This window comes from Callospermophilus lateralis, chromosome 17 (assembly GCF_048772815.1).
Source record: "Callospermophilus lateralis isolate mCalLat2 chromosome 17, mCalLat2.hap1, whole genome shotgun sequence".
Taxonomy (NCBI): Eukaryota; Metazoa; Chordata; class Mammalia; order Rodentia; family Sciuridae; genus Callospermophilus; species Callospermophilus lateralis.
The window spans coordinates 8,210,115-8,223,835 of record NC_135321.1 but is presented as its reverse complement, the minus strand read 5'-3'; the positions used below and the strand labels follow the sequence as shown (position 1 = coordinate 8,223,835).

Here is a 13,721-nt window from a genome sequence, read left to right as displayed (position 1 = left end):
TGAATTGTCAACTTGACTGAATTAGGAGATGCCTAAGATTAGGAGGCTTCTGGGTGTCTCAGGATGTTTCTAGGCATGATTAGTATGGGGGGCAGCAAACCGAGGCAGAGACCCATCTTAAATATTACCAGCATCATCCAGTAGGTTGGGAGCCTGTGTGGAAGAAAAGGAGAAAGAACAAGGAAGCAGCAGCAGATGACAGCTTGATTCTTAAGTGAGTTCTTTTTTTTTTTTTAACTTTCAAAATAAAATGTTTTTTTTTCCAAAATATTTTTCACACACGTGTGTGTGTGTGTGTGTGTGTGTGTGTGAGAGAGAGAGAGAGAGAGAGAGAGAGAGAGAGAGAGAGAGAGAGAGACACCTAGGAATATATAAAGAATATATGGAGTACCTATATTTAATGTAAAACAATTTTATATTTTTTTGTAATCTCTGCCACATCCTCTTCTGCTGCCTTGCTCTGGTCCGTGTCTTCATAATACATTACTTGGGTTGTTGGAAATAGTGCTCTAATTGATATCTTTCCCCTCTAGGGTTTCTCATATTCAAGTCAGACTACCTGAGACTATAGGATTAAATTTCCTGAAATTCAGCTCTGATCTCATAGCTTTCTAATTCAGATATTTTTGATAGGTAACAGATGTGAGCTATGGGAACATGAGTTTAAGGAGATAATTCTATAAACTGGGCCCACCATGCTAACTCCCACATGTTTTCTTTTTTTAAAAAAATATTTATTTTTTATTTATATATGACAGAGGAATGCATTACAATTCTTATTACACATATAGAGCACAAGTTTTCATATCTCTGGTTATATACAAAGTATATTCACACCAATTCATATCTTTATACACCTAACTCTAACCTCAAATAATATGCTACTGAATGAACAATGGGTTGCAGAAGACATCGAGGAGGAGATTAAAAAATTTTTAGAGTTGAATGAGAGCGCAGATATAACATATTGAAATCGATGGGACACTATGAAAGTAGTTCTAAGAGGAAAGTTCATTGCATGGAGTTCATTCCTTAAAAGAAGAAAAAGTCAACAAATAAATGACTTAACATTACATCTCAAAGCCCTAGAAAAAGAACAAATCAACACCAAAAGCAGCAGAAGACAGGTAATAATTAAATTCAGAGCTGAAATCAATGAAATTGAAACGAAAGAATCGAAAAAATTGACAGAACAAGAAGTTACTTCTTTGAAAAAAATAAAATTGACAGACCCTTAGCCACACTAACAAAGAGAAAGAGAGAGAAAATTCAAATTACTAACATATGGGATGAAAAAGGAAATATCACAACAGACACTACAGAAATACAGAAGATAAATAGAAATTATTTTGAAAACTTGTATTCCAATAAAATAGAAAATATCAAAAGCATTGACAAATTTCTAGAGTCATATATTTGCCCAAATTGAATCAGGATGATATACACAATTTTAACAGATCAATTTCAAGTGACAAAATAGAAGATGCCATCAAAAGTCTACAAACTAAGAAAAGCCCAGGACTGGATGATTCACAGCCAAGTTCTACAAGACTTTTAAAGAAGAACTAATACAAATACTCTTTATTTCAGGAAATAGAAAAGGAGGGAGCACTTTGATCGAGTTCTTGATTGCTGCTGTCCTGAGGATGCCAGACTCCTGCTCCTGCACTCTTCCAAAGAAGACTGATCAGTGACTCTTCAGGGAATGTTTAGTCCTTTGGCCCTAGTGTCGGGTGGCATCATTGATCCCTCTTCTTCTGAGTCTCCGGATTCTTGCATTGAACAGCTACATTTCCTCCAGCCTCCAGCCTGCATTTGGCCACTGTGGGACTCTCCAGCTTCTGATTGTCTAAGCCTGTCTAACAATCCCCTTTTCATAATTACCTGTGTGTGTGTGTGTGTGTGTGTGTGTGTATCACCTTTTGCTTCTGTTCCTCTAAAGAATCCTAATACAGTGATAAGGATAATGTACTGAAAATTGCAGAAAAGGAGAGGAAAGGATTTTGAATGTTTTTTAACCACAAAGAAATGATAAATGTTTGATGACAAATATGTTTAACCTGGTTGAAATATTACACAACATGTACTCTTTTTAGTCAGCTTTTTTTCCTGCTATGACAAAAGAAACAAGAAAAATTTTGGAGGAGGAAAAGTTTATTTTGGGCCCACCATTTCAAAGATCTCAGTTTGTAGATGGCCAACTCCATTGTTCTGTGCTAAAGATGAAACAGAACATTATGGCAGAAGGGTGTGGATGAGCAAAGCACCTCAGGACATGAGCACCAGGAAACAGAAGGCTCCTTCTGCACAGTGAGGACAAATAAAAACCCCAAAGACATGCCCCCATCTGCCTGCCTCCTCCACCCACACCCTACCTGCCTTTCCTTAACACTTAGTTGATCTATTTCAGTGATTTAATCCAATGATCAACTCACAGCTTTTATAATCTAATCAGTTCACCTCTGAAGGTTCGTGCATTGTCTAGCACATGACAATGGGTGGTACCTCTTATATAAACCATAACTGTTTAAGTTTTAATTTAACATAATAAACAAAGGACAACAAAGATAATCTGGAGGTATAGCAATACCAGAGTTCAAACTGTACTACAGAGCAATAGTAACAAAAACAGCGTGGTACTGGTACCAAAACAGGCAGGTGGACCAATGGTACAGAAGAGAGGACACAGAAACCAATCCACAAAACTACAACTATCTTATATTTGATAAAGGGGCTAAAAGCATGCAATGGAGGAAGAATAGCATCTTCAACAAATGGTGCTGGGAAATTAGAAATCCATATGCAACAAAATGAAACTGAATCCCTTTCTCTCGCCATGCACAAAAGTTAACTCAAAATGGATCAAGGAGCTAGATATCAAATCAGAGACACTACATCTGATAGAAGAAAAAGTTGACTACAATATACATACTGTGGGGTCGGGCTCCAAATTCCTTTATAGGACGCCCATAGCCTAAGAGTTAATAACAAGAATAAATAAATGGGACTTACTTAAACTAAAAAGTTTTTTTCTCAGCAAGAGAAACAATAAGAGAGGTAAATAGAGAGCCTACATCCTGGGAACAAATTTTTACCCCTCACACTTCAGATAGAGCCCTAATATCCAGAATATACAAAGAACTCAAAAAAATTAAACAATAAGATAACAAATAACCCAATCAACAAATGGGTCAAGGACCTGAACAGACACTTCACAGAGGAGGACATACAATCAATCAACAAGTACATGAAAAAATGCTCACCATCTCTAGCAGTCAGAGAAATGCAAATCAAAATCACCCTAAGATGCCATCTCACTCCAGTAAGATTGGCAGCCATTATGAAGTCAAACAACAATAAGTGTTGTCGAGGATGTGGGGAAAAGGGTACACTTGTACACTGCTGGTGGGACTTCAAATTGGTAAGGCCAATTTGGAAAGCAGTATGGAGATACCTGGGAAAGCTGGGAATGGATCCACCATTTGACCCAGCTATCGCCCTCCTCGGACTATTCCCTGAGGATCTTAAAAGAGTGTACTATAGGGATACTGCCACATCAATGATCATAGCGGCACAATTCACAATAGCTAGACTGTGGAACCAACATAGATGCCCTTCAATAGATGAATGGATAAAAAAAAAAAAATGTGGCATCTATACACAATGGAGTACTATGCAGCACTAAAAAATGACAAAATCATAGAATTTGCAGGGAAATGGATGGCATTAGAGCAGATTATGCTAAGCGAAGCTAGCCAATCCTTAAAAAGCAAATGCCAAATGTTTTCTTTGATATAAAGAGAGCAACTAAGAATAGAACAGGGAGGAAGAGCATGAGGAAAAGATTAACATTAAACAAAGACGAGTGGAGAGAGAAGGGAAAGCATATGGAAGTGGTAGGAGACCCTCAATGTTACACAAAATTACATAGAAGAGGTTGTGAGGGGAAAGTGGGGGGAAACAAGGGAGAGAATTGAACAACAGCAGATGAGGTAGAGAGGGAAGATGGGAGGGGAGGGGAGGGGGGATAGTAGGGGATAGGAAAGGTAGCAGAATACAACAGTCACTAATATGCCATTATGTAAAAATGTGAGTGTGTAACCGATGTGATTCTGCAATTTGTATTTGGGGTAAAAATGGGAGTTCATAACCCAATTGAGTCAAATGTACGAAAGATGATATATCATGAGCTTTGTAATGTTTTGAACAACCAATAAAAAAAAAGAAAAAGAAAAGTATTTTATCCTGGATCACTAAGAATTATGTTGTCAATAACAACATCGGAATACAATGGAAAGGCATGTAATATGAGAAAATGCATTATTTGGAAGAATGGGGAATACTAGCCTGATGTTAGGACACTAGCACAGAACAGGCCCAACTAAAGGCCCAACTAAAGGATGGGTTCTCCCTGGGGACCATCTGGAACACATGAAGTCAGCATGTCCTTCTGTCTGCTGCTTTGATTGCTATAACTTAGCTCCAAGATATAAGTGGGGAGTTCCCTGTAGAACTGGGCTACCAGCTCTGTTACTCCTCATTGCCTCTCTTACCAAAATCAGTTCCAAATCAGTTTTCATGCATCATTTTAACAGCATCTGAATCATTTCTGGAGCTTGACCTATAAGAGATTCAAGGAAATGTGGATGTGCCATATCATAGAAGGGAAAATTAGAGGAAGCTGAATGAATGTGGAGATAGTCATCCATTTCAGGCCTACAGTGTAGATGGAATATCACGTTGTGATAGCTGTCTTCATGAAACTTACTGTCATGTGTAGGAGATGAAAACAAACTGGATATTATTAAGTTATAATATCAATTCCAGGAACTGGTAATTCAGACTGAGATCTAGATGACAAAAGGAAATAGGTACCTTGAACAGAGTGATCTGCAAGCTCCCATCCCATGTAGACTGGATGAGAGCAAGGGTCTTCCTTGTCACTGATGGAATCCAAGCTCCTGAAAGGAGAAGGGGTGTGGATGTGGTGGCATGAGCCTGGGAAGGAAAAGCTGCAGGTCTCAGTGGCTCCACAGGCTCAGTATTGCTCTTCATACTAAATCATTAGGAAACAAGGGAACAGCAACAACCAGACAGGGGTTTTGAAGTAGGATTTGGTTCCAAATCAGAGCTCCAGATAAAGCAGAACTGTCTTTCCACCTCCTATTGTTGCTCGAATTTGTGCCTCTTTGTTTTATTTGTTTCATTGTTTTTATTTGGAAAGCCAAATTTCTTGAAAACCACCCGTTTTTTTTTTTTTTTTATGAGATAATTTTAAGTGTCTTGGGAGCAGGACAAGAGCAGTGGCATTGAGGAAGAGATACATGGAGGAAAACTAGGGTTCCAGATCCCTGAGGTCTGTTTCTGTTGCAGACACTGAGCTGGTGGTAGCCATCCCAGAGAAATTCGATGATTGCAGGCGAGGGGAGGGGAGTAGCTGTGCTCAGCCAACACCTGCTGTGGGGATGGAGGGAAGGTACAGAAAGGGGTCAGATGATTCCTAAATTAACCTCCTACCTTCTATTGGGAACAGATCTGGTGGTTATACTTAGCTAGTGTAGCTAAGGGAACTGTCATGTCATGACCTTTTTTAGTAGGTGTATCTTTAGATCATGTTGTTCCTCTCTGTCCAAATTTATTTGCCTTAGGATTCAAGTACTTTCCATCTTGTATTAAGGACTTTATTCATCAATTGAGATTTTTCTTGACATATGCTAATGAAAGAGCTAAGTTTCTTTAATTATCAAACTTGTGAAAACTTGTTATTTTTAATGTTTTAACATTCTCTGTAAAATACTGTTGACTTTTAATTTATCTAAGAATGGCAACATTTTGCTCTGTGTCTTTCTCTCTTTTTATTCTGTTAGTCAGCTTTTTATTACTGGAACCAAAATACCTGACAAAAACAATTTAGAGAAGAAGTTTATTTCAGGGCTCACAGTTTTAGAAATTCAGTTCATAGTTGGCTGACTGAAATTGCTTCGGACCCAAGATGAGGCAGAACATCATGGAAGAAGGGTGTATGGAGGAGCAAGGCTAAGCTTATGGCATCCAGAGAGCAGGGACTGAGAGAGAGGAAGGGGTCAAGGAAAAATATAAACACCAAATGTGTACCCCCAGTGATCTACTTCCTTCAGCTATGCCCCACCTGCCTACAGTTACCACCCAGTAATCCTTTCTGTTATTAATCCAGCAAATGAATCATCTCACTGATTCAGCTACAGGTCTCATAATTTAGTAATTTCACCTCTGAATGCTGTCATATAATCTTCTCTAGGAACAGCTTATTTTCAAACCATAACAGATTCCAAATGTTTTTTTCACTGTAATCACCATTCTTCACATCACAATAGCAAGACAACCTGAAAATAAACTGCTTTCACTTAAAAACTGGACAAGGTGACATTTACTATCTTTGAATATACTCAACCATTTTATTTGTCATGTGCACACTGTGGTAATTTCTATACATGTGTGTGTGTGCACCTAGTATTTTTTCTTTTCGTACACAGAGGCACATACCTCTAAGGCAAATATGTCACTGTGGTAGACCAAATATTGACCCATCTAGCATGATAAAAAGCAGTTCGAAAATTCCAAGTTTATTTATTAGAACGATGATCTTGTCACCTGAGATCAGAAGATTCTAAACTTACACAGAAACATCTACTTTATTTCTGAATAAAGTATCTATTTATGAAGGTAAAAGTTATAAAATTAATGACTTGTTGAGCACCAGCACTGTATTGAGATACCCCTGAGCCTTTCAAGTATCTGAGTCAATATATTTTATTCTTAATTTAGGAAAATTTGAATTTGTTTGTAATTCAATGCTATCAAAATGGTTCCAAAATTTACAGTAAGTATATTTTTTGAAATATGTAGGTTTTAAAGAAATTATGGGCTGTAAACTAAAAAGTAACCTCACTCTATTGTTTCAAGAGAAAATAGGAAATTGAAAACTAATTTTGCTAATTATTAAGTAGGATAAGGAAGAGGTATTTAACTTTTTAAAAATATTATATCCCTGTTTATTTTGAGATAACGGTCATTTTTACAACAAAATTTGATCTTTTGAACACAACTATAAATGAGCTCATGTTTAGCCTATTTTGGAGCCATTCTAACATGGAGTAAGGTGGGAGGCAGAGTTTTATCTTAAGTAAGGCAGGGCTCTTGACAAATAACACAATACAACATTATATCAAAATATGAAACCAACAAAGGCTTTTTTTGTGGAAAAGGTGGTAAAATGCTTCCATGTTTTATAATGTCACCTTTAAATAGATCAGGCTGTCCTTATTACCTTCCAAAAATACATTTAAATTCCTAATACAGGGTGAAGAGTAACACAAAATTGTATATATAACATACTGACAACAGGTTATTTGTCCAGCTATAAAACATCAAATAACATGAATAAGTATCAACCAAATTTGTTATTTCTATACAAATCTGAGACTATTACTACTGATAATTTTAGTTTGGAGAACATCAACTTGGCAAAGTCCTCTCCTAAGCTTTACATTTAACTAATGTTAACTTTTAAAGTACAATTTTGAATCCATAGTATACAGTAACGATAATCACAAATCTGCATGGATTAGGAAAAAATAAAGGATAGCCTTAAAACTCATAAATTTAAGAAATTGTTAATCATCAGAAATTGACTTAATCAAAGCAAACAGATGTAAAACAGGTCTTCAAATGATAGTGTGGCCCATCTATGTCAGATACAATGTACAAAAGTGTTTATTAGTTATCTTGCCAGTAAAATTACATAAACTTTCACTTTATAAACTTTTACATAATACTTACAAAAGCCTTAGACAGATAATAATTCTCAGATGCATACATATACCTAATCACATATATTTAGATTGTCATTTATATTATTATAATCTAAATAACCTTTGTTAGTTTAACCAGTTACAAAGTAATCATTTAAGACTTTAAAACAGGTACAAATCCTAATGCCTTTAAGACTTAGTTTCCCCAAGTAATAAAACCTAACAAATACAGAAAAATTATCCTGATGGGTAAGAGAAGATATATGTTTCAGACTTTGCTTCATATTAGTTCCTTAAAGTTCAAATAACTTTAATTGACTGTGCTAATTATAGCCAATTTAATCACAATCACAAACTTTTTGAGATTTACCTTCCACAAACTGTCTGCGACTTATTTCCTTAAACATTCACAACTTCTTTACATCCTTAGTTTTGTTTTCTTTTATATTGGACTTTAGCACAAGAATATTACTTTGTCAGACAAAAATAGTTTCTTATCCAGAGACATTTCTTTTACCTTCTAATTTTACATTCTAAAGTATTTCCATACCTATAATTTTTTTTCTTTTTTAGTTTCCCACCCTTTCTTAAATTCATATTCTGAAATAATCCTTATGAATTTTATCTGCAAATGTAATTTACAAAACAAATTTCATCCCAAGGAGAGGTTTGGAAAATCTGCCATATACAAAAATGGTCTTTATCTTTTCTCTCTCAGGTGGCAGTCAGGGGTTGGAGTACAGGATATTTTTTAGCCTGACCTGTCTGTCTTATCATTATCACAATTCCATCAACTTTAAATGAGTTCTCCACTGTCAATTTTACCCAAAGTCTCCTTTTGGGCTTTTTTATTCTTATACTCTGCGTATTGATATGTAATGGAAGAGGCCCTTTCCTCCTTTTTTCTTTAGGCTTCCTTGAAGATACCTTTGCAGAGACAAGGGTTTGCCTTAGTTTGTCTTTTTCTTTTTTGAGTGCCATTGTTAATTCTGCCAGTCTCCCCATGCATTTAGCTTGATGGGGTACTGTTATAGTAAGAACTGCTTTCACCAGTGATGGATCGCAAGAACTGATTTTTCCCCTGGCCAAGGGGGTGTCCTGTCAGATCTTAAAAGGGGAAAGTATTCCTGTCCTCAGGTCATAAACAGTGCTGAAACCTAGTGCCACATCCTTTTTAGCCAGCAGCCTCCACCTTCCATGAGCAAAAGGGGCTGGAAGGCAGGGCAGAGGTTCTCTTTGGCCATTTTTCTATGACCTAGGCTTCTTTTCTGGGAATTTTCCCAGTTTAGGGATAGTGTCCTTGACCACACAGTAAGATGATCTGCAGCTGCCTGAGGCCAGGCTAAGAAGCAGTGCTGGGAGTGCCAGGACTGGGTTTAAAAGATATAAATCTTGTTAACTCTTTCTTCTGGTGTGCTGCTATCCTTGCACACCAGAGGCAGTGTCTTTTGGCATTTTCAACTTATTTCCTGATGGTTCCGACCCTTATCATACAACTGCATAAGTACCTCTACATATAGAGTCTCTTTTATATACTTTAGCCCTGACCAATCTCAATGTCAAGATTGTATAAGGATCTAGAAAAACCATTCAAAGGCAAGATTGTGTTATAGTAAACCATCTTTTTCTTAGACAGACTTATAGCAATATGTGACCCATTCAGCCAAGATTTCTCTGCTCTAGAGATTATGGATAAAATCAACACAACATGGCCCTTGTCTTAAAAGACCAGTAACAGATACAAAAAAAAAAAAAAAAAAAAAAAGAGGATCACAGAAACCAGGGTTGACAGATGGGAATCTTTAAAACAGACAGATCTACACATACAAATTTCTTCCACTTACTTCAAATTTGACAGACCAATTCTAACTGCAAGATTGTATAATAATTCAGAAAGCTATTCAAAAGCCAGATCATTACAGTAAAATGTTATCTTAGGCTTATAAAATAGGTGGCCCTTCAACTTACTTTACTTCTAACAGACTAACTCTAATTGTAAGATCGTACAAAAATCAAATACAGAGACAACCAGAGAGGAGACCCAAAACCTTGGCCAAGAGATGGGAACCTTTAAATTGACCAGCCAAGATCTTTCCCATGAGACTACCTATAGGATCAACGCAGAATTGGCCATGTCTTAAAAGGGGCGATAATAGATACAGACAAACAAAAACACAGCCAGCCAGCCAGAGGGAATTCCCAAACCCAAGGCCAACAAACAGATGAAAACAGATCAGAAGGGAGTAAATATCCCTAGGTTTTCTAGTCCCTCTTAACCATGACTCCTTTACCAGTAGTGACACAGATGTTCACATAAAGAGGAACCAGATGTGTGGAATCAAGGGTCTCAGTGTGCACACTAGGGGACCTCCCAGAGAGCCAGGGGTGTGAGGCTTGAGTTCAGTTTCGTTTTTCTCAAAGTGGACCACTGTGGAGCTTTCTGTACCATTCAGGGAGAGAAGGCAGGAGTTCCCTGAAGCAAAAGGAGCTTCAGCAGCTGTTGGGATGGTCCCTCAGTCCCTCTCTTTAACTCACAGAAACAGCTACTCTAGTTTTTCCTGAAGAAAAAAAACAAAACAAAAAACAACTCACCCATCTCCTAACTTTCCTGCAGTTGGCTCTCAACAAGTTTGCCAGCCATCTTGCATCTTCAGCATGGAAGTGGGGTTCCTTAGAAAGTCAGGACTACCCAAGAAAGCTGGAGTGGGGGCTGCTCTTGGGTTCTACCCAGGGTACCACATTTGTTGTGAAAAGCTTGCTTGGTCCTTGTCCCTGATGCCAATCCAATTATGAGGACATGGTTTTGAAGAAAAAGGAGAAGGTTTATTGCTTTGCTAGCAAAGGAGAAACACAGGGGACTCCTGCCCCAAAAGTTGTGTTTCTCAGTATTTATCTCTTAAACACCAGACCTGATTTGTGTGTATGGAGAACGGGACTGGGTGTTATCGTGGCTCCACGTGCAGTGTGCTTACAGCACGTGTGAATCATGGAGAACTTCTTGCATGTCTGTGCTCCAGAAAAGTAGTCCTTAAAACACTTTAGTGTTTACCCCTTATGTCTGTTTTAGGGAGAAGTATTTTGTGATACGTACTATTCATAAATATTATATTTATTTTTGTAAATGGCATATTAATCTCACCAACCACTAGTTCCCAGTACTTACTGTATTTAAAGAGATAGTGAAGCTTTGTTATTCAGCATATATGTAAATATTTAGAAGGAGTATATGCAATAGAAGAGAGAATGAAACTTTCTTATATTGAACACACTTCTAATCTTTAGTAGGAATCCAGGCTCCTATGTGAACATGCCTAGGAGAGAGAAATACAGCTTTCTTATTCTTATGTACTTTTACCAAAGGTACTTGCCAGAACCCTCCCTTGTCTCCTGCAGCTTCTGGCCCCTCCTGTTATTCCTGGATTTCTGGCAACAGCACTCTAATCTTTGCCTTCATCTCCCTATCTCTGTCATCTCTGTTTTTGTGCTTATCAAATCCCCCTTTCTTTACTCATAGAAGTGTATCAATCAGTGAATTTAGGGCCCATTCTCAATCCAAGATCTCACCACAAGACTCTTGATTATGTCTTTTGAGACTTTGCTTCCAAATAAGATCATATTCATAGTTACTGGGATTAGGGCTTGGGTACATTTTAACAAGGAAACAATTCAACCTATTCAGTGATTAAGCAAGTATGAGGCTGGTTTGCCACACTGCGTAAGTGCCAAAGGTAAACAACGAACCAGGGCAGGAATATTGTAGGATAGTAAAAAAAGAGATTCAACAACATGGTAGACCTGTTTACTTGTTCCCAAATCCCAAGAAGTGGTCTGTAGAACAAAGGTAGATCCATCTGTCAAAGTATAGCACTATTCAGGGCCTTAAATTTCAACTAAACATTTCAAATATCCATACAACTGAACAAGTTGCACTCATCCAGAGACCGAGAGTTTCTAAAGAGATCATTATATGGTTACCTTGATCCCTAACTACCTACATGACTGACGGCACTGGCAACAATAACAAGTAGAGATGTCAGGGCCATGGTGAACTTCCTTTTCCAAGAATCCACCTGTTTGTACTACATATTCTTGGTTGAATTTAAAATTTTGTATCTGCATATCTATGCTAGATAGAATAATGGCTCTTGAAGACTTTTATACCTCAGTCCCAGGAAATTGTGAATGTGTTATTATTATTTTTTTATAATTCAAGATGTTTTGCAGGTGGACCAGAGTATGCTAATCAGCTGATATTAAATAGGGAAATTGGGCTGGGAATGCTGCTCATTGGTAGAATGCTTGCCTAGTATTAGCACAGTTCTATTTCCAGCACCAAAAAAGTAAACAAATAACTGAATATGAAGATTTTTCTGGTTTATCTCCTTGAGACGAATGTAATCACATGGTCCTGAAAAGTGAGAATGCCAGACAGAAAATTTGGTCAGAGCTTTCAGCATGAGATGGACTCTATCTGCTGTTGCTACCTCTAAAGATGGGGGAAGTAGGCATGAGCCAAGGAATTCAGGCAGCTTTTATAAACTGACCAAGACTAATAGCTGACAGCCAGAAAAAAAAAATGCAGACATTGGCCCTTTGAACACAAGGCCCTAATTTCTGCCAACAATCTGAATGATTGAAGATATTGAATATCCTTTAGAGCCTATAGAGAAAAAAAAAAATGCAGTTCTAACAAGTAAGAGCCATGGCAGATATCTGATCTCCAGCTCCCCAAAGAATAAATTTATTTTGTTTAAACCAATGTTTGTCATACATTTGCAACTAGAACAACAACTAATATGATGTCATTACTCTGCAACTTAGATTTAATATTCTGATAGAGGCTGTAACCAATTCTAGTCCTTTTGTCTAAATCATACTTCATTGATGATATTTTAACAGAATTCCAATCCGAAGGCTGAGTCCAGCTGGCATTGTTGACCTCAGCTATGCAGTCAGGGTTCCATACTTGGCTTACTGGATAAGTCCCAGAACAGAGTAAAGGTATTATTGCAGATGAGCAGGTACAGGTGCACTTTCCACCTGGCCTGAATTAAGTCAGTTGCATTGGGAAGTGTGGGTGGCTGTACATCCTCCTCCCTGCTCATTTGAGAATATAGTTCTATGGGATGTTCATTACAACATATAAAAGGGCTGTTGAACTCGAAGGGCTTGTGATGTCTCACTAGGGATATAGATTACTGTTGTTTAGGACTTATTGTTTTGCATCAGTATTACATTGGTTTGGTAAGCCACATAAACAATATCACCAAATATTTGTGTCTTCAATAACCATGTTGCATAAACTAAAAGCAAATGCCAGATGAAGCATTTGAATTTTTTTTTTTTTTTTTTTTTTTGGTGGCAGATACTGGGAAGTGAACTCAGAGGCACTCGATCACTGAGCCACATCCCCAGCCCTATTTTGTATTTTTATTTAGAGACAAGGTCTCACTGAGTTACTTAGTACCTTACTTTTGCCAAGGCTGGCTTTGGACTCACAGTCCTCCTGTGTCAGCCTCCTGAGCCACTGAGATTATAGGCATGGGCAACCAAGCCTGGCACATTTGAATTTTTATCAGTTTGAATGAAGTAAGCTTGCCCTTCAGGGTGTTTGAGCATGCACAGAGCCACTTCACCTTCATGAACTGTGGTTGATGGCCTCAGGCTCAGGGGACTCAGCCATGCCTACCTGGGCTTTTCTGTTCCTGGAGGACCAAGATGGGAAGACAAACTGTGCTGCTTCTGGACTCAGGTAAACAGGTGATGGTTTCTCTAGGCTCCAGTAGTGAATATTAAATCATCCCTCTCTCCTTACAACTTCTCAGGTGCTTTCTAACAGGTGTCAGGAATGCTACTCTCACGGGCTACTCCTTCATGGACACATTGTCTATATACCCAAACCCATAACTCTCTTGCACCCAGGTGGCAGGA

At 37.8% G+C, this 13,721-nt stretch overlaps 1 protein-coding gene across 1 annotated transcript in view; it reads left to right on the top strand.

The window, feature by feature from the left end:
- Nucleotides 1-13,721, top strand: part of Ccdc102b (coiled-coil domain containing 102B) — a 192,285-nt gene that overhangs the window by 113,975 nt on the left and 64,589 nt on the right.